At 42.4% G+C, this 27077-nt stretch overlaps 1 protein-coding gene and 1 long non-coding RNA gene across 2 annotated transcripts in view; one reads left to right on the top strand and one right to left on the bottom strand.

The window, feature by feature from the left end:
* LOC124271750 overlaps positions 1-27077 on the top strand; it is a 387369-nt gene that overhangs the window by 73523 nt on the left and 286769 nt on the right. The window lies entirely within an intron of this gene.
* On the bottom strand, positions 6618-24605 carry LOC124271752. The gene is made up of 3 exons (XR_006897123.1): positions 24526-24605; positions 15831-15839; positions 6618-6627 (listed from the first exon to the last, which is right to left on the bottom strand). It is a non-coding gene; the product is annotated as an uncharacterized LOC124271752 (long non-coding RNA).

Here is a 27077-nt window from a genome sequence, read left to right as displayed (position 1 = left end):
TTCAATGACTAGCATATGCTATGTTTTTCTTTTGACATGCTGGAATATTTACATCATCATTAGTGTCCTTCTTGAAATACTTGTCAGTGACATTGAAGGTCAGATACAACATCAAGGTTATACAATAATAAATGTATTATGCTAGCAATTTACTGAAGAAGATTTCACTGTAGGTCTTTGAAACTTTACTCACATTAACTGTCGTGGGGAACCCAGAAAATGAAAGGTCATGAGGTCAAGGTCATATATTAAATTTGATTGCCATGTTCTCTAAAATGCCTCATTAAAGTCTAATGCATGTAACATATAATTTGTGAAAAGCGCTTTATTTTGGAAAGTGCACGTTAATTTTCCAAATCATCTTTATCATTGAATGGCAAAGGAGGCAATCTCTTTTCAGATCACTGTTACCAACTTTCATTGAGTGGTTTATGCTACTTATTCCTTTTACACTGAATTCCACAAATGGGAGGTGATATTTGTTTTATGTGCAGGATTGTCTCTTGTGAATTTCTCCTGAAGTAATAGTACCATTGGCTTTCCAAAAATGGATCTGTTTTGTTTGATTACAGCTTAGACCTTCATAAAGCCATCATTTGAAGTGAACAATTTGAAAACTGATTCATCCAGTGTTTTGCATGACAAGTATTTCCTACATATTTGACAAATTTCTAAAAGATTTCTGATATGAATATTTATTTCAAACTAATTCTTCTGTATCATGTATGAGTGGTATTATGTTGAGTAACAACTGCTTTTTCATATATATATATTGTATGGTTTCAAATTTCAAAGTTGTTAGACTTCAAATTTTGTTGAAACCATGGTGGCAAAGTGGGTTTGTGGATTGTTGACTTTGTATGCTGGCAATTAGGGCCCAGACGGGACTCAAATCCCCCAAAATACAGGAATCTGTACTTCACTGAGTACATTTAATCCCTCAATCACACACAATAATCTTAAACCCTGTATAAAAAAAATCCCTTGTGTAGCATCAATCCAAGTGATTTCAATAATTATATTAATCAATAGACAATAAATTCATATTTTTAACAAATTTGTTTTCTCCTGTTCACCAGAACAGATATGATGTACATTTATTTTCCAGCTGCACACAATATAACATATAATATACTTGGGATTACACTATCTCATTTGTATCTATATACAAACTGTATATATCTGAAAATAGCAGTCAGATGTGCACTCATTTTATCCTCAATATGCCAGTCATTGCATAAAACTGCCCAATATCAAAAGTGAAAAAAGAGAGAAGTATTTTAATGCAATAATCAGAAAAAATATTATTGCCACATCATCTTAGTTGCTGTTACACCATACTTTCAGGCTCCCCGTCCCCATTGTTTATGGCTGTATGCCAATGGTTTGCAGATAAATATAATTATATAGTGCCTTAATGTGGAATGTTTAATTGAAGTATTGCAACAAAGTTTTTCGAACATAATGATAAAGGTAATAGTATGACATGATTTTCATGGTCAGTGTTGTTTGCTTCAACAGAATGCACTTCAATGCAGGATGGAATTATTGTTACTGTATGTCAGTGATTCATTCAGATTCAACTCCAATATAAACATGTGTTAACATGAACTATTGCAAAATATAACAAAAACATGATTTGGGTGAACTAATTGAGCTTAACATCTTATGTGACCTCCAATAACTAAGACCCTTCACTAGAATGTCAATTATACAGTCCAAAATTTTTTATTAGACAGAGGTATTTATGATAAATTTATAACATTATGAAACAAACAAAAATAATCAAATATTGTGAATTGTGAAATGGTCACACAGAGCCAGAGGTTGTAACCGGGACGTGAATGGAAATACTGAGGACCAGACACTGATTACGGGTTGTGGGATCTATTCTTTATTGACAGACACCCCTGTGCGTGACACTGGGGTGTAGAAGAGCCACGTATCCAAGATGAATATACTGCTGCTTTAGATCTGACGTGTTAGTTGTTTGTGCTCTGAACTGCTATCGGATTGAAGTGAAGTGCAATGGCTGACGTGCAAGTAGTGTTTAGTGTTTTGAAAAGAACCAATCGACACAAGGGGCCAAGCAAGTCAAAGGGCACAACACAAGCGATGACACAATCTCTTGACACCACTTATACCCGTAATGGACTAGGCAAGATCTAAACATAACCATAGACTAACGCTTAAAAATGATACTGCTTGTGTTAAAACTATAGACAATGACAACTTCAAATGAACCAAATGTTACATGACTTCATACCTGCCTCACACTTCCCCTCCCCAACAAATGATGTCCCCATCATTATAATTTACCAGTGACAACACCCAGAATAGCCTCAGTTAGCTTCTCTGGCTGGTGAGCAAACATTGCCCCAGAGGCAAGAGAATTGAAATAATCCGCTTTCACCGCTCGTCTGGTGTAGCTACCGCAGAGAGAACATACTCCCGAATCCGCATCCATCTCGGTTGAACTCGGGTTCGGCCTGAACGTCCTGGAACTGGAGCTGACATTTTCCTTTCTGCTGGCTGACTATTCTCTTCATCAGATACTTCATTGCTGAAATAGCCACCTGCAGCTGATGTCTGATCCAGCTGACCAGTATCTTCAGATGTTACTTCCTCCCTCTCATCATGGACAGCACTAGCTTCATCATTTCCTACCCTCGCTGTCTGTACTTCAGCTGGCCCATCCACTGATGAATCAGTGAACACTGGAGCATGATATGAATAGGAGTACATATCTGAGTCCTGTCCATCTGAAGAACTTCCATCATCCTGGTGCGATATCTCTGATGTGGCTTTCAGGGATGTTGATGATCTTTTCCGTGGTGTTGGGATCACTTGTCTGGGCATTTTGGTTACTCGTCTTGGCGTTGGAACAGGTGGTTCCAAGTTAGAAATGTAGCCAACTGGCAACAGAAGATTTCAATGAAGTGTCTTCTTCCTTCCCTCACTATTTCTTGCACAACTGTGAAAACAGGAATAGATGGATTTGGTTGATTCACAACAATATGCACGTCATCTTCCCATTTGTTAGCCAGCTTGTGTCATCCGTCAAAGGCTACAATTTTTACAAGGACTCTATCTCCGACCTCCAGTGATGCAGCGCGAGCTCTTTGATCGTAATTTGATTTCTATTTGGACTGAGCCTTCTTTGCTGATGCCAACTCATATGCTTGCTTCAAACGTTCCCTGAGGGACTTGGTGTATTCAGAAATAGATCTGGACTTTCCTGGCTCTATGTCCAATCCAAAAGCCAAATCGACAGGTAATCTAGGGAGTCTTCCGAACATTAGAAAGAATGGAGATGTTGATGTTGTCTCATGTCTTGCACAATTGTAGGCATGTACCAAGGGACCTATATGGGCTTTCCAATTCCTTTTCTGGTCGGGATCCAGAGTGCCTAGCATGTTACAGAGTGTGCGATTGAAGCGCTCGCACATACCATTGCCCATGGGATGGTACGGCGTGGTTTGGGACTTCTCAATTTTCAACAGTTGGCACAGTTCCTGCATCACTTTACCAGTGAAATTAGCTCCTTGATCTGAATGTATCCGCCTTGGTAGTCCATAGTGAACAACAAAATTTGTAAAGAAAGTTTCAGCAGTTGTTTTGGCTGACATGTTTCTTGTTGGGTATGCTTGGGCATATCTGGTAAAGTGGTCAGTTACAACTAGAACATGCTCCAATCCACCTTTTGATGGTTCCATGTCTGGATGTTTACCATTGGAGCTCGGCTTGTTGGTGTTTTCCTTCGAAGACAGCATTCCATCCTTGCAAGTGTGCTTCAACATCATTTGACATCCCAGGCCAGTAGAATCTATCCCTCAAAAGTGCTAAAGTTCTATCTCTACCTGGATGTCCAATGTTGTCATGTAAACTGCGAAGTGCTGCAGTGCTACATTTCATCGGTAGAACCAACTGTTCTCGGTCTTCTCCATCTACAGTGGTAGTTCTATAGAGAACTCCCCTCTTCATTTGGAATTGGTTAAAGCATTTCAATAATGATTTCACTTCAGGATCATTGATGTACTGCATCCTATTTGGAGATGTGCCATTTCTCAAGTGCTCTAGGATTATCCGAAGAGATGAATCTTTGGCTTGAGCTCTCCTCCATTCCCTTGCATTCAGTTCGCACTGATCATCCTCAAGCTCCGTATCCTCTTCAATTATATTCATAGAGAAGCACAGACTTTCAACCAAACTTGAGACATGGATGGTATCACAAATGGCTGTCACAGACTCCTGAGATATTTGCTCATCTTCAACATAATCCTGATGATCTGGTAAGCGAGATAATGCGTCCGCGTCAATATTAGCTTTTCCTGGACGGTATTTGATACTGAAGTTGTAGTTTGCTAGTGCAACCAACCACCTATGCCCAGTTGCATCGAGTCGAGCACTGGTAAGTACATAGGTTAAAGGGTTGTTATCAGTGACCACAGCAAAGTCATGCCCATACAAATAGTCATGGAACTTTTCTGAGATGGACCATTTCAAGCACAAAAATTCAAGTTTATGTGCTGAATAGTTACTCTCAGAACGTCCTAATGCTCTACTTGCATAGGCAATGACTCGCAGATTGCCATCCTGGAGATGATACAACACTGCACCCAACCCATGTGTACTTGCATCAGTATGGAGTTCAATGGGTTGTGAATAGTCTGCATAGCCTAGTACAGGTGGGGAACACAGGCGACACTTTAACTCACTGAATGCTTCTTCTTGTTTTGGGCCCCAGATCCAGTCTTGATCCTTGGATGGTCGTCTAGATTTCTTCGAAGCAGATTTGGGTATAAGCTCAGAGAGAGGCCTTGAAATCTTTGAAAAGTCCTTGATGAATTTTCGATAGTAACCTCCAAATCCAAGAAATCTTCTGACTTCCTCTGAGTTAGAAGGTGTTGGCCAATGTCTTATCTTGTCAACCTTGTCCGGATCAGCTTCAATCCAAGCTTCAGATATGATATACCCTACGTATCGAACCTTTCGCTTAAAAAAATTACATTTCTTTGGTGCAAGCTTTAAGCCACATTCTTGGAGACGACGAAAAACAAGTTGTAGCCTCTCAAGGTGTTCCTCATAGGTCCTGGAAAATATGATAAGGTCATCAAGGTAGATGAGGCATATTTTGAGATGGAGACCCTCTAGGCATTCTTCCATGAGTCGCTGATAGGTAGCCGATGTGTTTGATAGTCTGAACGGCATTCAGTTGTATTCAAAGAACCCTATCGGTCCAACGGTAAATGCTGTACGAGACTTGTGGTCTTCCTCGATTTCAACTTGGTGGTACCCGCTCTTCATATCTAGTACTGAAAAGTACTTCATACCACCAAGACAATCCAATAGCTCTTCAATCCTCGGCAAAGCATATGAGTCCTTGATGGTACGTTTATTCAGCTGGCGATAATCAACACACATCCTTAATCGACCGTTCCGTTTGCGAACCAGTGCAACTTTGGAAGCCCAAGGGCATTGCGATTTTCTAATAGCCCCAGCAGATAAGAGCTGTTGTAGGTGACTGCGAACTTCCTCATACATAGCAGGAGGTATGCGCTGATGCCGCTGTTTGAATGGTCTATTATCCGTGAGTTCCATTCGATGATGAACCATTGAAGATTGTCCAATATCCTCCTCATTCTTTGAAAATATATCCTGAAATCTCATGATTATATCCAGTCCATGTTTAATCTCCTCTGATAATCCTTCCTTATCAATATCTATCTGATCCAATAACACATCTGCTTCAACAGGTAGGCATTTGGGTGAATCATGTATGGTTACTGGTTGAACATCACAGAGAAGAGCCTTTGGAGGTATACATAAGGTCTGTGTGGTCACATTTGAGATGTGTACATCTACAATCTCTGGCCTTGAACTATTGTAAGTGATGAGTGTTGGGGCAACATCAATATCAGCTGGTAGCGATGACCTGTGGGTAGGCTGAAGAAGTGCACAAATTCCTGGCGATGTCAATCCCTTCATGATCCGACCCTTTATGATGACATTACTATTTGGAGGAATGATCATATTCTGAGTCTCAGTGCTCCTGACTAAACCAAGACGCCATCCATTGCGTAGTAACTCCTTCTCCCTGAGTACAATGCTTCTGTAGGCCAAGTACCAAGGTGTATGTAAATCTGCCCTCTGTAGGAATTTTGGTCGATGGAGTTGCCTACATTCATCCGAAAGACATTGCAAACCATTTGTACCCAGCAAGGCAGGGACACGTGCATTTTACCTTGTTTCAGGAACAACCAAGAGTAGACAGGAGACAGGATTTTGAGGGCTGGTACCTCCACCGGTAAGGATAATATTAACTTGTATATATCCCTGATATAGGAGTGACTGACCACCAGCACATTCGATGTCCAAAATATCTCCAATGGGTTCAAGCGCAATGTGCTGCAAATGAGATTTGTAAAAGGTCTCAGAGACAATTGACACAGTAGCTCCTGTGTCCAATAATGCTTGCACGGGCACTCCTTCAATTACAATCTCAACTTCATTACTGTTGCCAACTAATCCATCTGGTACTGTAGGGCGTGATGAACAACCTAAGGGCAGCCCTTTCCCATAGGCCTGGGCCAGTTTAAAGGATGACGTAGGTGATCAAGTCTTACTCTGCATCCCCGAGCAATATGACCTGGGTAACCACACCTAAAACATCTAGGCAACTCTTCATTAGTGTTGTTCCACAGTGTCCCTCTCTCTGGTGGAGAGACATATCCAGTTGTTCCTTGTGTTGAATAAGGATGCATCCCTGATGCTTGTAGGTCAGTTCCATATGGCTGGTCATTGGTGACATCACAAGCTGGATGTGTAGAAAGAAATGGCTTGGATCGTGAACCAGTGTATGCTGGAGATTTCCCTTTGCCTCCACTTGATACTTTTCTCTCAGGTCTGTGGGGATGATTGACTCTGGGGTTTGAGAAACTGGGGTGTACTTGGGATGGCGGAGTTGAAACCTGTTGCTGGTAAACTTGATGGTGCTGGGATGATGATGGTTCATCTCGTTTATATATGATGTATTACGAAATAGTTTTCAATTGGTTATCGGTTAATTCATAAGATGTGCACTTTAAACCCATGAGATGTATGTTGTCAAGTAGGAAAATTTCGGTGAGCAATATCGTGTCTTCCACAGTCACGGTGACTCCCTGCAGACTGGTGTAGGCGTTAACGTTCACCCGCACGTAAACGGAGCAAACTTGGTATTGTTGTTGTTTGGCCCAGCGGAGTTTGATCCCTTTCACGATTTCGACGACCTTACGCGCCGACGGTGGTTCGCCAAGGTAGACTTGGATGTACAGCGTGGATTTTGCCGGGAGATTTTCCAGGACCGATACCATCTGCAATCCCACGTTTTGCGTTCCGGGTTTGCTCGACAGCATGTGGGCTATTCTTTGCCTCAACGTGCTGACAATCATGCTGCGTCTTTGCGTAGGGATGTAAGCCACGAGCAGCGTTCCGTTGTTCACGACTTTCGTCAGGTAGTGATCTTTGTTCGTGAAAACGTGTGGAGAGTCGAGCGTGATGTTGAGATTCCAGTCGATTTGGGATGGCACTAATACCCATTTGTTGTCGTCGTTGAAGATGAGAGTGTACTGCGTGTTTCTGGAGACAGCCGTGGTCTCAACGTCATGAGAAGGCTGGGGTTATCGCCCATTCGTCCTCATTGTTGCGTATCAGGTCGTACCGAGTGTTGTTGACCGCTTCTTCGGTATCAACGAAATTGCATAGGTTGTTGCCACTACCACTGGCAGTAGAGGACGGCAGTTCGGCGCGTTTGTAAATGCTGTTTTTCAGTTGCAATGCGTACAGTTTGCCCTCGATTCCGGGCTCCTCGAAACTGCGCGTGTCTCCGAGGTCGGAGAGCGCGATGGTATAACATTTTCCCAGTCGCATGGTCATTCCCTGACCCGAAGCTTCGGTCATTGTCTTTTGCGTAGGTGCAGCGTCACGCTCAGGTATCCTATTTTGACTGGATTATGTCTAAAACCGATATATTTAATTCCATGATGGTGCCTTGGCTTAATTTCTTGTCATACCGCGACGAAAACGATTCGGTTCAACCATCGTTGTACGTTTCCGTTTTCACCGGCACAGCTCTCAGCACCGTCGAATGTCGTTTGCCTTGAACGTTGTCAGTCGTGCTCAGCTGATCAAGATGAACGCACAGTTCGTGGTACGGAACGAGTTCGGGTAATTTCATACCGGTTTTCGGTTGTATTACGTTGAAGGTAAACCCGAGCGTTTTAGTCAACGGCTGGCTAAGTCTCAAAGTGTTTTCTCCGTTGTTGATCAGCACAACCGTGCCGTTCGCTCATGCTGTAGTAGCCATATGTTAATTGGTTGCGGTTGTCGTTGACAAACAGCCTGTAGTTGTGTCCGTCGATGTTGGTCCATTGCGGATAGTAGGTGATGTAGCAAAGCGCGACTTCGAGTTGACCTGACGTGTTATCGATGGTGTGCAGCAGTTGAACGGGCTCACCGCTCGTGATTCCCGGAAGCGTTGCGTACATATTGAAAAAGTAGAAATGTATACTAAATAACAATTCAATATGTACAAACCGGAAGTGTTTTATTCTAAACGCGATCATAAAATAAGTGCCACCGATCTCACGCAACTGAGTATTGTGGTCGATGCAAAGGATGGTTTACATTTCATGGTTCGGTTCATTGATGTGTTTGCGGTCACCAAGGTGAAAACGGTACACGCTTGGTTCCACAACCCAATGCAGTTTTGGCAGAATCAATTCAATTGCGCCATGTGGTGCGCGACGACGGGGTGCGGCGTGACGTTGAACGACACTTGTCCGTGTTTTATTTTCACGTGTTCTACCAGATCAGACGTATCCTGAAAGAAATCAGCGCCCCGATTCCGCAGGACGTGGCGTGGAATGTCGTAAACAATCCGTACGATTTGCGGTCAATTCAAACTAGATCTGAAGACGTCCTGGCGTTTGCCGGGTCCGAACCACGGTTTGGGCATTCCCATTGTTCACAACATGTCTCTCGCGGAAGCCAGCAAACAGCTGGTGAAAGATTGGGGTTATAAGTCGTATCATTATGTCAAGACGAACGAGTGGAATGACGATTACATGGCTTTCGATGACAGCAAGGATTACCGCATTTGGAGGTTTGAGCAGGGACCTGCGGACGATTGGAAAATGTTCATGCTGAACACTTCGAATGGGTTTACCTCGTGCTGGTGTCATCAGATTGAACGATTCAATTCGAACGTATGTGTGGGCCGTGCTGTACATTGTTCTGAGCGACATGCGACTGAGGGTGAACAGAGTGGTGGGCTACAATAACGAAATCGTAATCGCGACAGCTGATCAAAAGTTAGGCTTGAACCAGGACATCGCGAGTCGAGTCGTGCCGCAGTACGAAACATGACGTACACTAAACCCGCCACGGCAACGACGAAAGTCCACAGGTTTTGACCGAGCCACTTGACCGTTTTCGACAAGAAGCCTAACAACCAGGAAACGATGCTACCCAAAATGCCAGGCAGCGCTTCGCAGCTTTGCCAGTCAGTTTAGCCAGGGCTTCGCCGAGAGATTTCAAATGTTTTTTGATCCAGTCTCTGACATCGCCTGATGATGGGCTTGGTGGTGTCCCACCACCACCCGTCAGCGACATGACCAGGGTTGATACGATGAAGCCCAAAGCCGTAAGAACGTTGGCGATGGTGATCCCTTGTTCCCGGAACAGAATTCAGATCCTGTCGGCCAACGTGGTGTCCTCGTTCAAGACTCGTCGATGGTTTCACGCACGAGGCTGATTTGCGATCGGAGGGCTTCCCGGTTGGAGGAAGCGGCTTCCAATCTGGTCCGTCTCTCGTCTTCCAGGTCGCGCAATCTTTTCTCGATGATGTTTTTCGTGGCTTCGTCGTCGACGACGATCCTGAGATTTCTTTTCTCGCAAGCGATGTGCTGATCGATTTCGTTCAGTTTACCCATGTTGTTCACGAGTTCTCCGCGCACGTTTTTCAAGGCTTCGTCTAGACCCCGAAGTTCCCTAAGAGGAAATTCGAAACCGGGCAAGGGTTCGTTCGAGTACGTGACCAATATTTTGGGATTTCGTCCGATGCTTCTTTAGCTCGCTGGGGCACTTCTGCCGAGTTCTGTCCTTACGTTTTGCAGATCTCGGTGGAAGTTGTTTTGGTCGTACACCGGCGTAATCTCGCAGGTTTAATTCGTCGCGTATCAGTTGACTACCACCACGGCGACTGCCTAGCGTTGACAGTGCGAGCGGTTTTCTCGTGTGTTTGTTCATGAGATCGACCTCCGAATGAGCTTTCAATCGCAGCTTCCCTTTGCTGTCGATTTTGAACTTTGGATAGTCGCGACCTAATGGTTCGACGTAATTTTTATCGCGTTTTAAAGCATCGTAATATTCGTTCACGACCTGCTTTAAAATCTCGTTGCCCACGGTGTCACCCATGAACAAGGTCTCTGCTACATCATCGTCGTCGTTCAGCTGGTGTAAGTCTAAATCAGCCATTATTTTATTTTTTTTATTAAACTACAAATATACATAGTTTCAATATAAACAATGTTGCATTATGGACGAAAGTTAGATCCTTTCCGAAAATCGAGAGCGCTGCGTTGTGTCCATCACCAACAATCCGTGCACGGTCGACCATCACCAACAATCTGAGCACAATCGATCAAAACCAAACGCTGCTGGTTCGATTCCCGAACCTAGCGCAAACGACGTCATTGTCCACGGCGCGATTCGACTGGCTTTTTACATCACGTTGGAGTCCACAAACTATAAACGTGAACAACCTGGGTTGTGCCATCATCAAGAAAACTACCATCAAAATCAGCAGGAAGGAGGTGCTGAGCATCGACGACAGCGACAACTTTTAGTGTTACGCAGACCTCTGGAGAACCTCGAACAAACGCGATGACATGGCGTATCAAGGACTTTGTCGGAATAACGACGTATCGAATGAAATCCGTGTGAGGTACGTTTTCACGTCAAATCAGCTCGACAATATAACAATTTGAGAAAAAGCCGTTGCCGAGGCGTACGGGAATCGTTTTTGCGTACCGCTAGACTTCGAATTGCTCGAGGGGCACATGCCGTTTTACCAGGCCGCGCTGGGCGACCGGCTGGAATACGAACTCACGTTCAATGACTACGGCAAAGTTATCTACACGCCGGACGGCACCGGAAGCCAGCTACGCCATCAACAACATCTCGCTGGAGTTCGACATGGTCACGAGCATGGAACTGGCCCCGCAGATTCGCCACCAGTACTCGGGAAAGCTGTCCATCCTGTACGACCGTGGGCTGCGACACCAGACGATCGTCAAGGACAAGAGCGACAGGTTGTGGAACATCAACCTGAACGTGCTGGCTAGATCGATGAAAGGCATCTTGATCATTCCCGTGGCTGAATACAAGCTGTTTCGAAGAGACAGCGACCTCACTGGGAATCCCAAGATCACGAAAGTGGAAGTGACCGTCGAGGGCGTGCCCAACCAGCTGTTCAGTCAAGGCATGCGAGCCTACCAGCAGTGGGACGAGATAAAAAAACTATCAGCCATCAAGCGACACTCGTCTGAAGTCAACGACGTCATCAAAGACCTGGGTTTGCCCTACGTGACGCTCCATAAATACCTGTTAAAGTATTACGCGCTGTGGCTGGACATGCGATCCACGGATGATGACAGACTACACGGCAGCGGACGTCGCATCGACAACGGCAGCGAGGGGATCACCATCCAAATCACCAAAAAAGCTCAAAATCCGGGCGGTAAATTAAAATTATATTTGTACGTGATTATGGACGCGCAACTAAATATAGACAATGGAAGATTCGTGCAAGCCATTTATTGATTTACCTCGCGATCTCCACTGCGCCATCGTGTGTGGTCAGACGGGGTGCGGCAAGAAGGCATTCGTGCTGGACATACTATCGCGACATGTTTGATCACATCGTCATTCTCTGCCCGACTTTACAGGTCAACAAGACGTATGCGGAGAGAGCGTGGGTGATGACTGACCCGGACGTGCACAAAATCGATCCTGGAACTCGTCTGCAGGACTGGTTGCGCGTTTATCACGACAAGCTGAAAGGAGAATCGACGCTGTTCATCCTGGATGACTGCAGCGCCAACAAGGAGATGGTTAAAAAACGAGACACGTAGTCGTATCTGGCCGTGTCAACCCGAGAAGGCCGACACACAAAGCACAGCTTTTGGTTGCTGACTCAGAAATTATACTCGGTGCTGAAAGATTTACGGGAACAAACGCGATGGGTCGCCCTGTTTCACTGCAAGGACAGGGATTCGTTCGAGGAGTGCTTGCGAGAAAACTACGTGATTCCGGCAAACAAGAACGAGAACGAGTGAAGGAACAGCTCGCCGAAAAGAAACACGCCAAACTCCTGTTGAAAACCGACCAACCCATGGAGTATAAAGTCTGCTAAAAATTCTAGCCAAATTCAAGCCAAGTTCTAGCAAAATTCAAGCGAATGAATATTTTTGGTTGACAATGTACGAAATTCTGGTCGTGTGTTTTGCGTTCATCGGATTTGTTTTATTAGACTTAAACATTGTTTGACATATTATAAGATGGAGTACGACGAACTTCTCAAACCAATGTCGGTTGACAACAATGACAATAATAAAAACGCCAAGCGGGAAAGACTAGTGGCGCTCGTGGTTGTCGGCGGCAAAGCCAAACAATATTTGGGTGGGGGCGACCACACTCCCGATAAAATTCGCAAAATGTCGGCCGAAGAAATCAACAAGCTGTACGCGAGATACGAAGCCAGACTCAGCGCCGAAATGACGAAAACCATAGGGTCGGCCATGACGCAGATCTACACCGGGATAGCCTCTTACTTCCTTCCCATTCCCACGGAACGTCGACTTTACCTGTGGGAAGATCTCGAGAAAGATCCGTTCATCAAACATGCTTTGAGCGCCGTCAGCTGTGTGCTGTACCACAGGTATGGCATGGTTTTAGCTCCATTGGCGGCGGCGATCATTACGGCAAAGCATTGCCAATTTAAAGAATTAAATAATGATAACGACATAGTACAAGATGTCATCGTAGGGGGTTGCCCATGAGCAACAGACGACGACGGCAGAGGAACAACAACAACAACAAGTGATTGATGCCGTAACCAGAAGGAAAAAGGATCCCCAAAAAGTAGCCGCCGGTCGCAAAGGCCAGTTAGCTAAAAAGCGGAAAAAAACTCGTCAATGGATTTCTTACGCCATAACAACAGCAGCATGCATCACCACCGTCTTCATCATATTGCTGTACAAATTCAACCCGAAGACATCACCACCACCACCACCACCACCACCGGTACCCGCCCCTCAATTAGAAGTAAACCCTCACATCATGTTATAAAAAAATGTCGACAACCGATGGAAAAACGTTCGTCAACGACGCTTATCACGCCATCATGGTCAGCGTACTGGCCATAGGCTACGCTCGATTGAGCAAAATGATCACCAAACAACCAGCACCCAAACTCGATTTCATCCTGCAAGACATGGGCATGCTCGTGTTCGATTTGGGACTGGCGACAGCCACCAAAGACATGCTCTTCAAGCAAGGCATCATTCCGGAAACATATTGAAATAAAAAAAAATATATATTGTAATAACATTAAAAGATGGCCACGAGAACGATGATGGTCAGCGGGGCATTAGTCAACGCCCTTGCATTTTCCGGCAGCAATTATCTCTTCTCCAAATTACGAACGTCTAATGCAGTCGAAATCGAAGCGGAACATAAACGTTACGATATGGCCGTGGAGAAACTGCAGGCCACTCAAGCTGAGTACGTCAAAAAACACCCACAGAGAATAGATTTCATTAACGACTAACTCGCTCGCGAAAACCACGCTATGAGAATGTTCAAGAACGTCAACGACGCCATGCGAGAGTACTACCTACTCACCTGCAAACGACTCGAGCCTCTTGGCGGCGAACCCACCCTCTTGCAGTATTACACACCCTCCCAGGAACAGAAAGATGGGAACTGATCTTCGTGGCGCTGGGCATAGCCGCTACCGTGTTGATCGCTAAACAATTAGACTAAAAATGTGTATACATAAAGATGGGAAGACGTGCGTTGTATAACTGCAAGTACATGCTGCTCGGCAAAGCTGAAACCTGCGGCAGGAAATGCATAGCCGACTATTGCGGCAACCACATGATGTCCATACGAAAAGGTTTCGTGAATTACACGTGCGGCATGGGCGTGAAATGCCATTATCGCCATTGCAAAGCCCACGTAGCGGACGTGGTACGAGGCCATCTCATGTACTTGACGAAAAGAGACTACCTCAACGAACGCAACCGACTGCTCAGAATAAAAATTTAAAAAGTAGAGATTTTCCGTGCGCTTCAATATTGTTCAAAACAAATCGTCAGAGATAAGGCTGACGTAGTTACCTCTCATTTAGCAAACAACCAATTAGAGATTTGACTTCACACCTGACTATAGCGAAAACCTATTAGAGATGTGACTTCGCATCTGAATATAGCGAAAAATCCTATTAGAGATTTGACTCCGCATCTGAATATAGTGAAAATCAAACCTATTAGAGATTAGACTTCGCATATGGATATAGCAACAATGCTCACTGTTCGAGAACTGAAAAGGATTGCTAAAGAATGTGGAGTGATCGGTTACTCCAGTTTGAAGAAACCTCAGCTGCTGAGATTGCTCAACATCGTCGATGAACAACAACGACCCACGGTGAAACAACTCAAGCTCCGAGCGAAGGAGCGTAAGCTCAGAGGTTGTTATTCACGCATGAACAAAGCCGAGCTTGTCGAACTGCTGGGGGAACACAAACACGTTGAACTGCAGTTCGCGCAGATGAAGCACACCGTAGGTAAGTATCTGAGAGGCTGGAGGCTGGACGTTGACGACATCACACCCCTGATTGCTGACAAAGTCGGCGATGAACTGAACAATCTGGGAAGCCTCAAATTTCAACTCACGGTGAGAATGTCCTTGGAAAAACAGCAGACGGACGGCACCACCAAGCACGTCCAGCCCTACTTCAGAGGCAAGCAAGAAGTCGCGACTCAACCCGAGTCCGTCGACGCATCCCATCGACACCTCGTTTGCAAAAATACGAGAATCCCTGGAACGCTTTACGCGCGTAGGCTCGGGCTGGGTCGTCGACACGATCGATGTGGTCTACCTGGACATAGCAAACTACGTACCGTTCAAAGGAGGGTCGTACCTGGACCTGCCACCATACTAGAAGAAAAAACAAGCCATGGTCAACCTAAAAAATAAAGGCGACGACTGTTTACCGGTGCCGACTTGCATCCAGCTACCCATCATACAGACAGACTTTCCAGCTCTCCCTCCATCGAGGAATCCGGCCTCGACTTTACGGGGATAGACATGCCTACTCCCATCTCACAAGTCGCTCGAGTGGAAAAACAAAACCATCTGGCTATTAACATCTTCGGACACGAAGGGAACACAACTATTCCGCACAGGATAAGACCCGTCCTAGATAAAACTGTGCGAAGGACCAATTTATTTCTGATCGAAGAAAAGGACAAGTATCACTACGCAACGATTAAAAGTTTCAGCTGACTGTTGTACGATCAATCGAAGCACGCCAGGAAAAACACTTTTGCGAATGGTGTCTGCACTGTTACACGCGAACCGATCTGCTGGAATCGCACCGGGAGGATTGCCGAAGCGTGGGACAGACGGCCGTCCGAATCGACATGCCCGATGAAAACGACAACGTCTTGAAATTCATCAACCACAAGCATCAAATGTCCGTGCCTTACGTCATCTGCGCCGACTTCGAAGCCCTCATCAAAAACGTCGATACTGTCGCTCCGTCGTCCCTGGACAAAAGTTTCACTCACAAAATGCAAGAGCACGACGCCTGCGGGTTCGGTTACGATGTGATGCGACAGACAAACGAAACATTTCTCACGTTCTTACAACACGGAAGAGAAAAAAATCAGGAAAGAGTTGTCAGATCCTGCTCTCATGCGCATGACGTCGAAGGATAAACTCACTCACAAGAAGGCTAAGAATTGCCAACAGTGCGACGAACCCCTGTGCGGGGATTCCGTGAGAGATCACTGCCACATCACTGGCAAGTACAGGGGTGCCGCTCACAACGCGTGCAACCTGAAGCTCAAAATCAACCCCAAAACCATCAAAATCCCCGTCGTGTTTCACAACCTTCGCGGGTACGATTCTCACCTGATCATGCAGGCCATCGGGAAGGTCGACGGCAACATAACATGCATCCCCAACAACATGGAAAAATACATCTCGTTCTCCTTAGACGGCCTGAGATTTATTGATAGCGTTCAGTTCCTGCTGTTGTCTCTAGACAGTCTGGTGAAGGCCAACGACCCGGACGACTTTGACATCACCAATCGATACACCGACGCTGAGACTCTACCCCTGCTGCTGAGGAAGGGCATCTACCCCTACGAGTACATGGATGATTCGTCCAAGTTCGACGAGACGCGATTACCTCCCATCAACCAATTTTACAGCAACTTGACCGACTCGGCCATCACCCCGGACGATTACGCCCACGCGATTAACGTGTGGGACAAACTGGGCTGCAAGCATTTGGGTGATTACCATGACCTGTACTTGAAAACGGACGTGCTGCTGCTGGCCGACGTGTTCGAGATATTCAGAAAAACGTGCTCGAAACAGTACGGCCTGGACCCCACGTGGTATATCTCATCCCCGGTCTCTCTTGGGACGCCTTGTTGAAAAAGACTAGAGTTAAATTAGAATTGTTAACGGATTACGACATGCACTTGTTCGTGGAAAAAGGCTTGCGAGGCAGGATTTCCATGGCCTCCAAACGATACGCCAAAGCCAACAACAAGTACGTTCCCGGTCACGACCCCGGCAAACTGACCAAACACATCCTCTATCTCGACGCCAACAACCTGTACGGCTGAGCCATGAGTCAGTATATCCCCACCGGGGGATTTGAATGGGTCTCTTCACCCGAGATAATCGATGTGAATAGCATTGCGCCGGATTATAACAAAGGCTACGTGCTTGAGGTGGACTTGGACTATCCCGCAGAACTACACGAATCTCACAACAGCTATCCGCTAGCTCCCGAACGATTGACGGTGAACCCGGACTGGATGTCCAAATATCAACGAAACTTGCTGGGAGACAATAAGCCGGCTAACGTTGAAAAACTTGTGCCGAACTTGATGAACAAGTCAAAATATGTCGTTCACTATCGCAATCTGCAGCTGTACTTGTTGCTGGGAATGAAACTCACAAAAATACACAGGGGGCTCGAGTTCGATCAAAGTCTGTGGATGGAGCCTTATATCCGAATGATCACGGACTTGCGAAAGCTGGCCACCAGCGATTTCGAGAAAAACTTGTACAAACTCATGAACTCGGTGTTTGGCAAGAAGATGGAGAATTTGAGAAAACATGTTAACGTGAAATTAGTCAGATCCAGCGAGGAAGAAAAACTCAGGAAACTCATAGCCAGCGCGGAGTTCTTCTGAAGCAAGATATTCGATGACGACTTGGTGGCGCTGCACATGAACAAAAGCCACATCAAATTCAATCGGCCCGTTTACGTGGGGATGAGCATCCTCGACTTATCCAAACACTTGATGTATGATTTCTACTACAACGAGCTGAAAAAGCAGTACGGCTATAGGTGCGAAGTGCTGTACACCGAGGAAGTGTACGAGGACATTAAGAAACGCATGCACCTGTACGACACCAGCGACTACCCTAAAGATCACCCTATGCACAGCCAAGTCAACAAAAAAGTGCTTGGCAAGATGAAGGATGAATGCGCGGGCACAAGCCATCTGGCAAGTTTACCTGCCGGCACCTCGGTACATTTCAAGAAGAAATTTGACATTTCAACGCCGAATCGCGTTCACCAAGCCGACCTCCTGTTTCTCCCTCACGACAGGGTGAGACACAAAACCTACAAGTATGCCCTACCCGTCGTCAACGTCGCCAGTCTCTACAAGGAAGCCGAACCGTTGACAACGAAAGATTCGAACGAAGTCGCCAAAGCCTTGGAACGCATCTACAAATGCAGTCGCTTGACCTGGCCTACCGTATCTCAAGTCGATCCTGGACGCGAGTTCATGGGAGCCATGTCACAGCTGCTGGTCAAGCACAAAGTCCAAGTGAGACAAGCTGGATCTCACCGTAGCCAAGCCATAGTCGAGAGATTCAATCGCACCTTAGCCGAATGCCTGTTCTCGCGCCAGTACTCGCGGGATTTAATGGATCCCAAAAACAGACACACGGAATGGGTCGTACGCTTAACTCAAGTGGTGGATGTCATCAACAACGATGTCACCAGACTCGTGGGCAAGAGACCCGTCAAAGCCATCAAAATGAAATCTGTCGAATCATCGCCGTCAGCGGCACGTCGCAGTAAAACGGAGAAAACATCGCCGGGTCAATAAATTACGAGGGAGACAGGAAAACGGCGTCAAAACATTACGGACCTGGTCGACATCAAAGACGTTAGGTACTTGTACCAGCCGGGAGAAGGTACTTGTAGCCGGGAGAATACGAGGGAGACAGCAGAAAACGCGTCACCGATCCGATATGGTCCATGAAAAGGTACAATGTAGACCTGGTCGACATCAAAGACGGCGAACTTGTACTACTTGAAAGACGGGCCGCCGAGAGCATGCGTCAGAGAGGAGTTGATGATCGTACCTCACGACACAGTCCCTTTTCGATCACCCACTGTATGATAATTGTCATCATTGTGTGTGTGTGAATCAAAGGCCTTGATTTTTCCCCCATGCTCACTTAAAAGTCAATATTTCAGAAACTATTCGACCGATTTTCGTCAAATTTTGCATTCAACTCAGTAGTAGTATAGACAATGATGGTACAGGATCAGGGCCTACCCAAGGGCTCAATTTTTTAATTGAGCCCTTGGGAGGGGCCTGGTGTCGTACAATCATTGTCTATACTACTCTTGATATTTTGAGACGGTCCCTGACATGAATATATTGAATATATTGAGCACTTTCAGAGCACATTAGGTTGCTATTGAAATCAAGGGCAGAAGATTCAAAGGGAGCTAACTCTGGATACCCCAATATATTGCAGAATCTGAACCATATCGCGATATTTGTATCACAAGATATTGTACCGGTATATACCAGTATACCGGCTCTGGAAAACAGCACTACCACCAATTTCAGTCAAAGGAATTTGTTGCCATGGAAACACAAACATATTTTATTCAGAAATCCAAAACTACCAAAAGGCACCAGTTCACCACCAGACCTATCTATGTGCCAAGTTTGGTGAAGAAACGTACGTTTTTTATGTTCTGCTCCGGAAAAGATGAATTTGCACAGACGGAAAAATAATATCCCATACAAAACGTGTTGTGGAGGATAACAATGTTGTAATTGTATTACCTTGTTTCATGACATTCTGTTGTAATGATGATTGGTTGACAGGAATCTGTTACTATCTTATGTAAGCAGTGGTGTGGAGGTTACTATAGTTTTATGCTTTTTGAATCAAGTGTAATCTGTGTAAGCTCAAGCCTATATCATCTAACTTTCCATCATGATCAGCAAGGTTGTGTGAAAATCAAATCTCCACTAGCGATATTCAGCCAAGGACTGCTGTTGATGCTTGGTGAATATTAATTATCCAAGACTTTATTGCTGTTAAATCAGCTATTGTATTTTTTACTGCTATGCTATAGACCGATCCAGTCTGTCAATCAAAACTGGCACATGCATCAATTTTGGCCAATCAGTAGGATGGGCGCGCATTGAGTGCCTACAAAACCATGCGTATTTCAGAATTTCTATAAAGAGATTGAACCTTGAATTGTATTACCTTACTCCATGTGGATCGAAGACAAAAACTATGTGAGAAGAATACTGACTTTCTGGAATATTGGACAAAGTGAAATAAAGTGAATTTCTTCATCATGAGAACATTATTTGAATTTTTGTTACAACATAAATTATTCACATATACGGGAGGTATATTGGTACATTTTAGAAGTTATAACTCAACTATCATTTTAATTAAACCACTAGAAATGATAGCAAGGTATGTTTAAAGAATCTTGCGTCCTTCAGTAAATGTGGAAAGGTAATAAAAGAGATAATAATCTAATCAATTATAAATAATTATTTTATTAATTAACATATAGGATTCATATGATTTTAAGTTGACTTTTCATGTATAAAAAATATAACTGCAATGAATGTTGAAACTTATATTTAACACAGATTTTATGTAATTCTTCTTATAAATCATCAGCTTTTGTGGAGGTTACCAATATTTGAAGACTCAGCCAACGCTAGTGTTTATTAAGATGTTGGTTTTGGACTAATTGTTTAAGGTTTGTTGATGATTATTTGGTAAATTAGCTTCATATTACATTGCACACTGGTTTGTCATAGGTTAAAGCTTCAGGACATTTTCATGTGTGTTTTCCTAAACTTTTGTTATGATTTTTGCCAAATTTTTAATCAACTTTACTATATTTTTTAGGACACTTATAAGAATCTCAGAAAAGGAAATAGATCAAAATTAGTGTTATGTCCTTTAGGGATATGGTCTCAGATCTAATAAGGCAAAGATTATCATTGTTTAAGAAGCAATAATGTCAATATGTAACTTAGGATATATTCTTTGCACCTTATTTACACTAGTAGTTAGCAGTTAAATAGTTTAGTTCAGTTTGTTTATTGTTTCATGGCCAGTTGACCCATAATACAGTACACTAAATATACATGAATATATACACATGCGTATCAAAGGAGTTCTCAAATATGAAACACATTGTAAAGTTATTTGCTAACATGAATTTATAATTGGAATTCATTAAAGATATTAACCCGTTCATATTTCTCTTGTGCTTGAAAATAAGAGGTACATCATCACAAAGAGTTTGATACATTGGACATTTATAGTTAGGTGGTAGGTGGCACTGCACCATGGCAACACGTATCGAAACGTCTCTCTCTGTATTATACATTTTTGCTAGTTGTATGTGTTTTCCTCTGTCGTCAAAGACGTTCAGGTTTGAACAAAGGTGATTTCTTCAATATTTGAAGAGCGTGATGAACCAATTGCATTTTTTCAGTGTTTTCTACAGCTTGATAGCCCTAATTATCATTGCCGGACAGTTTGGCTTTGTTTACTCGGGTAGCCATGGTGACGTCACGGCCATACGTTATGATCGCCTCCAACTCTTGGAGTTCTGTGACTCTTCTTGGACAGGAAAATCTATAACAGATGCTCCTGAGGAGTGTTTGAAAGAAGATGTTGCTGTCAAGAAACGCAAGAGAGGCAAAAGAGGAGGTTTGAGATGGAAAATACGAACAAGGAAGAACAGACTGCCGCTACCGACCTTGATGCTCTCAAATGTGTGGTCGTTACGAAAACAACTAACGGAATTGGAAGAGTCTGCAAAATTCATGTACGGGGAAAGTTGTTTATTGTGCTTGCCCGAAACATGGCTGAGTGAAAGTGTGAATTCGGGATCAATAACTATGTGGATTTGGACAACCGATTCGCATGGACAGAGATCTTCAGATAGTGGAGAAGGTAACGGGTGGGGGACTGTGTATATACATGAACCAAAAATGGTGCAAAAACTATGTCTTGCGTGAAAGTTTGTGCACAAAGGCCGTGGAAATATCAGTTTCATTCAGACCATTTTACCTACCAAGAGAATTTGGACAGGTATTTGTAACTCTTGTATATGTTCCACCAAATGCAAACTCAAGCAAAGCCGCTGATTCAATTTGGACAATTACAGAAAAATTGCAAGCTCTGTCACCGGATGTTCCCAATTTCATTATGGGTGATTTTAATAAATGTTCTTTAAAAGATGTACTTCCACACTATTTTCAATATGTGACGTGTCCATCCAGGCGAGACAAGACATTGGATCTTTGCTACGGCAATATTCCTACGTAAAACCGCCTATCGGAACATCAGATCATAAGGCTATTTATCTTGTGCCAACCTACAAACAGAAGCTGAAGTCGGAAAACCTGTTATCAAGCAGGTTAAATCATGGACCACTGAGTCACTGGATCAGCTGAAAGGGTATTTTGAGTGTACTAGTTGGGATATTTTTGATGAAGCATGTAATACTCTGGACGATCTAACCAACGCAGTCACAGACTACATTAAGTTTTGTGTTGATAATGTTATTTCTCTTAGGACAATCAAAGTTTACCCTAATAATAAACTGTGGGTCACAAAAGAGTTTAAATCTTTATTGAATGAAAAGAAATGAGCATTTTGTTCAGGTAATATTCACAAAGTTAAAGAAATTACAAAGGGATATTTTATGTCAAACAGCAAAATGTAAAGATGCATATAAATGTAAAATTGAAAAAATGTTTACCACAAATGATTTGAAACATGCTTGGCAAGGACTTAAGTCTGTAATTGGGATTAACAAAAAACAGCAGTGAATTGATGTTCAAGATAATTTTGTTTTTGCTAATGAATTGAATTTGTTTTATGCCAGATTTGACAATCATGATTTTACCAATGATATTGATAACATGTATTCATCTTTACCCTCATCTGATGGCATAGTAATATCAAGAAGTGATGTTCTGTTGTCATTGAAACAACTCAAAGTAGGCAAATCTTGTGGCCCTGATAACTTACCTGGTATTGTTTTGAAAGAATGTAGAGAGCAACTATGTGTCATATTTCAGAAGATGTTTCAATGGTCAATTAGTTCAGCTGTTCCCACTCTCTGGAAAACTTCCAATATCATTCCTGTTCCGAAAAGGAATAATCCTACTTTAAATAATGACTATCATGCAGTTGCTTTGACATCGATAGCCATTAAGTGTTTAGAACAGATTATCCAAAAATTGTTACTTGATAATGTAAGTCATTTGCTAGATCCTTTACAGTTTGCATAAAGACCAGGGCATGGGACAGAGGACGCAACATTAACCCTCCTGCAAAATATTTACTTTCATCTGGAGACTTGTAACAACTATGTAAGAATTCTCTTTATTGATTTTTCTTCTGCCTTCAACACCATCCAACCACACCTTTTGATGATTAAACTGTTTAATCTAGGCATTAATAGCAGCATTATCAAATTGGTAAAAGAGTTCATGGTACATAGAACTCAGTATGTCAGTGTCAATGGCTATCAATCATCTTTTCTCTCAACCTCTACTGGAGCTCCACAGGGCTGTGTTCTTTCACCCTTACTCTTCATTTTGTATACCAATGACTGTTACTTGTCATTAAATGACGTGTCTACTGTGAAATTTGCAGATGACGCCACTGTTACTGGCCTAATTTCTGATTCTGAACATAATTATCATCAAGGGATTAGAAAATTTCTATCTTGGTGTAAAGACAATTTTCTTTTTCTGAATGTAAAGAAAACTAAGGAAATGGTGGTTGATTTTCAGAGAAATAAGGAACCTCTACATCCTCTTATAATTGATAATGCAGTAATTGAAAAGAGTGGACCATTACAAATGTCTTGGTGTTATTTTAGACTCAAAACTTTCGTTTTCAAAACACATCGATCACATTTACAAATAAGGCCAACAGCGACTTTATTTTCTTCGCTGCTTAAGAAACTTTTCTATTGACAACACCATTATGACCGTTTTTTATCAAACCTTTATACAAAGTGTGCTGACCGACAATTTTTTATTTTGGAATGGGGGTCTGTCTGCTCGCAACAAAAACAAACTTTTCAAAATTGTTAATACTGCCAGCAAACTTACTGGAGTGTCTTTCGAGTGTATTCCCTTTATTTATGAGCGCCAGATTGTCAAAAAGGCAACTAACATTAGATTTGATAGTACCCATATTTTATCTCACCATTTTCAACTACTTCCATTTGGACGCCGCTTTCGATTACGGTACCTTCGCTTAAAACAAACAGAGCTCGACAGTCCTTCATACCATCCAGTATTCGTGTTATTAATGCAACAAATGTCTTGGAATAGTCATCAAGCATGCGATACCTACTAACTTAGCCTCTTTACATATGTAGTTAATTATCATCAGCATTCATTTTGTGCATGTTATTATTGTGTATATATTTGTGAAATTTGTATATATTCATTTTGAGGCCATTTTTGATACCAAAAGAATTTCCTCTGGGATAATAAAGTTTCATCTTATCTTATCTTCTTATATAATCTCGTGAGCATATCACGCCTGTTCTAAAAAGTTACATTGGCTCCCAGTTCGGCTTAGGGTGGTGTACAAAGTCTTATCACTGACCTACGCTGCTCTGCACAATGATAACTCCCCTCTCTACCTAAAGGACCTGATCCAGATGTAAACACCAGGACGATATCTCTGATCTCAGAATATGTACAATCTCTCGGTTCCCTCAACATCCACTAAACTTGCTGATCGTGCCTTCTCCAAGGTTGCCCCTACCTTGTGGAACAATCTACCATTTGAACTCAAAACAGCAAGCTCTCACAAATCCTTCCAGAACTGTCTAAAAACTTTCCTGTTTAATCAAGCATATGATATGTAAATTATCTACCCTGTTCAGCGCCATTGAGCAGCTCAAAGTTGGAAAATAGGCGCTATACAAATTAATTATTATTATTATTATAAAATATGTATTTTATCTTCCGTTGCATTACATAAAGCAAGAATCAGACCCTTCATAATCACAAAAACCTTTTCTAATACATTGTATTCCTAGCCTGTTGTAACAGCTTTTAAAGATAAGCAGTGCTTTATGATATTTAATATTATTAAGATCAAAGATGTACAATTATGTAGTAAGTGATGACTTAATAATAGAATAAAACTGTAACAAGGTTTTGTTTGTAAGTTGTGCATGCCAGTCTTGCTTGGCACAATCAATTAATCTTTTCTTAAATAGCTTTAAAAATAAATCAATATTACCTACTCCCTGCTGTATCCAAACATGACCAAAACCATAAGTGCATAATAGTTGCATAACATTTGATGCCCAATTTGCATATTTTCTATGACACGTTTGTTTCAACATAAGATAAGATTGTTACGGGTATCTCTATGATGGCATTGCAATCAATCTCAACCAATATCTGATACAATTCGTATAACTGTTGACATACAAGGGATACCTCCCACATTCTCCGTACATAACAAAATTCAGGAAGGATTTGCTAAAATGATCGATGAATGATTTCTAGTTGATTCATTTCCCAATATCCCCATATTTCGCTCCCATACATCAAAATTGGTACAATCTTCATATCGAATATCTTAAATGAATCACAAATATTTATATCATATTTACTAAAAAGACTTTTTATAGGAAATAATGCTTTGTTTGTTTGTTGTGCTAAAATAGTACAAGCTCTTGTCCAAACAAGTTTAGGTGTCATCATAATACCCAGATACTTGCAGGCATTAACTACTTCAATGTCTGTACCTTTATATGTCCATTTATCAAATCTAGATAGCCGACCCCCCTTTCGAAAAACAATCATTTTAGTTTTGTCAGTATTAATCTCCATGCCCTATTTACAACAATAACTATAAAGAAAATCTAATTGTTTTTGCAACTTGAGAGGTGTATCAGCCACTAATAAGAGTAGCGATAAAATAGTAAACATGTCTTCCATTATAAATATTCCATGATCAAACATTTCACTCATAGATTGAGACAGTTCCTTAATAAATATCGAAAAAAGCAAGGGACTAAGAGCACACCCCTGTCTAACCCCTGTGAAACAACTGAAATAATCAGACATTTTCCTCCCTTCAATTACAACTGCTAATTTTATCTTGTTGTACAAGGTTTGGAGAACTTTAAATATGTTTCCATGTATACCATTTTTCAAAAGAAGATAGGGAAGCTTTTCCGATTTACCATGTCAAACGCCTTTTTAAACTCGACATATGCTCAATATAATTTACCCTGTTTTCTTGTTATATAGTCAATTGTCGAGTGGTGTTTCCTAAAACCACCTTGATATTCACAAATAAGGCCAGTCCTTTCGACATGTTCATCAATTCTGCTGTTAATTATAGTTGTAAATAGTTTGCTAATACTATTCAGCAATGAAATGCCCCTATAATTGCTAGGTTAATAAACATTTCCCTTCTTATGAATGGGAATGATTATTACTGAACTCCAGTCTTCCGGAAGTTAAATATCTCTGAAGAAAATGCAATATATTGTTATTTTGTGTAACATTCCATGCAAAACTTTGTGTTCTGGTGGTGTGACATACCTGCACATAAACGCTGGCAGTTCATGAAGTCCAGTATTGTGGAAGTTTATAAAGTAGGATTCCACAACAAACTACACATAGAAAGAAAAACTGGAAAGGATGATTAAAAATTGGATTTCTTTATATTCAGTGTCATTTTTAGGATGGTGTACAGATTTTGAAGAGGGAAACTTTACTGAGAATTGATGCAGATTAGCTGCTGAATATTTGCCTCTGTGTATGTTCAGATACATCCATGGAAACATGTTGTTTACAAGCCCAATCACCATTTCCAGATTCTCAAATAAGGTCAAATAAGTTATGCTGTGATTGATTTGTTTACATTAAGGTACAGACAAATAAGGTGAACAAAATATTTTCTGCTTTGTTTTTATTTACCATTCTTTTAATTCATTAAAAGACAGAAACACATGTTTTCAGATTAACTAAATTTGAACAACGGATAAATGAATAAAGGGCGCTATGTGCAGTGTTGACAATCTATTTATAGATACCGAAATGCTCTGCAACTTGAACATGTGGTTGTATTCACGTTTTTATAAAATTACGATCGAAATTTTTGGAAAAAAACAACAACAAACTTCAGTTACCCTTCCCCTGCTAATATCTTTGAATTGCCAGGTTGATTATTTGGTTCAAAAGAAAATAGGCTTGAGGAACCTACTCTAGCAGCTCACCGAGACGATGTAACTCATTTTCACTCGCCTCTTACAATCACTCAACAAAAATATATTAAATTGAAATACGTATATCATTCACAAATGACAGAAACCAAAGTACTACAAGCAGAATTCATCAACAATGTTCGCGATCACGTACGTT

The sequence above is a fragment of the Haliotis rubra genome, unplaced genomic scaffold, assembly GCF_003918875.1.
Source record: "Haliotis rubra isolate DU_JTF1 unplaced genomic scaffold, ASM391887v1 Scf163, whole genome shotgun sequence".
NCBI lineage: Eukaryota > Metazoa > Mollusca > Gastropoda > Lepetellida > Haliotidae > Haliotis > Haliotis rubra.
This window is presented reverse-complemented; position numbering and strand designations above follow the sequence as displayed.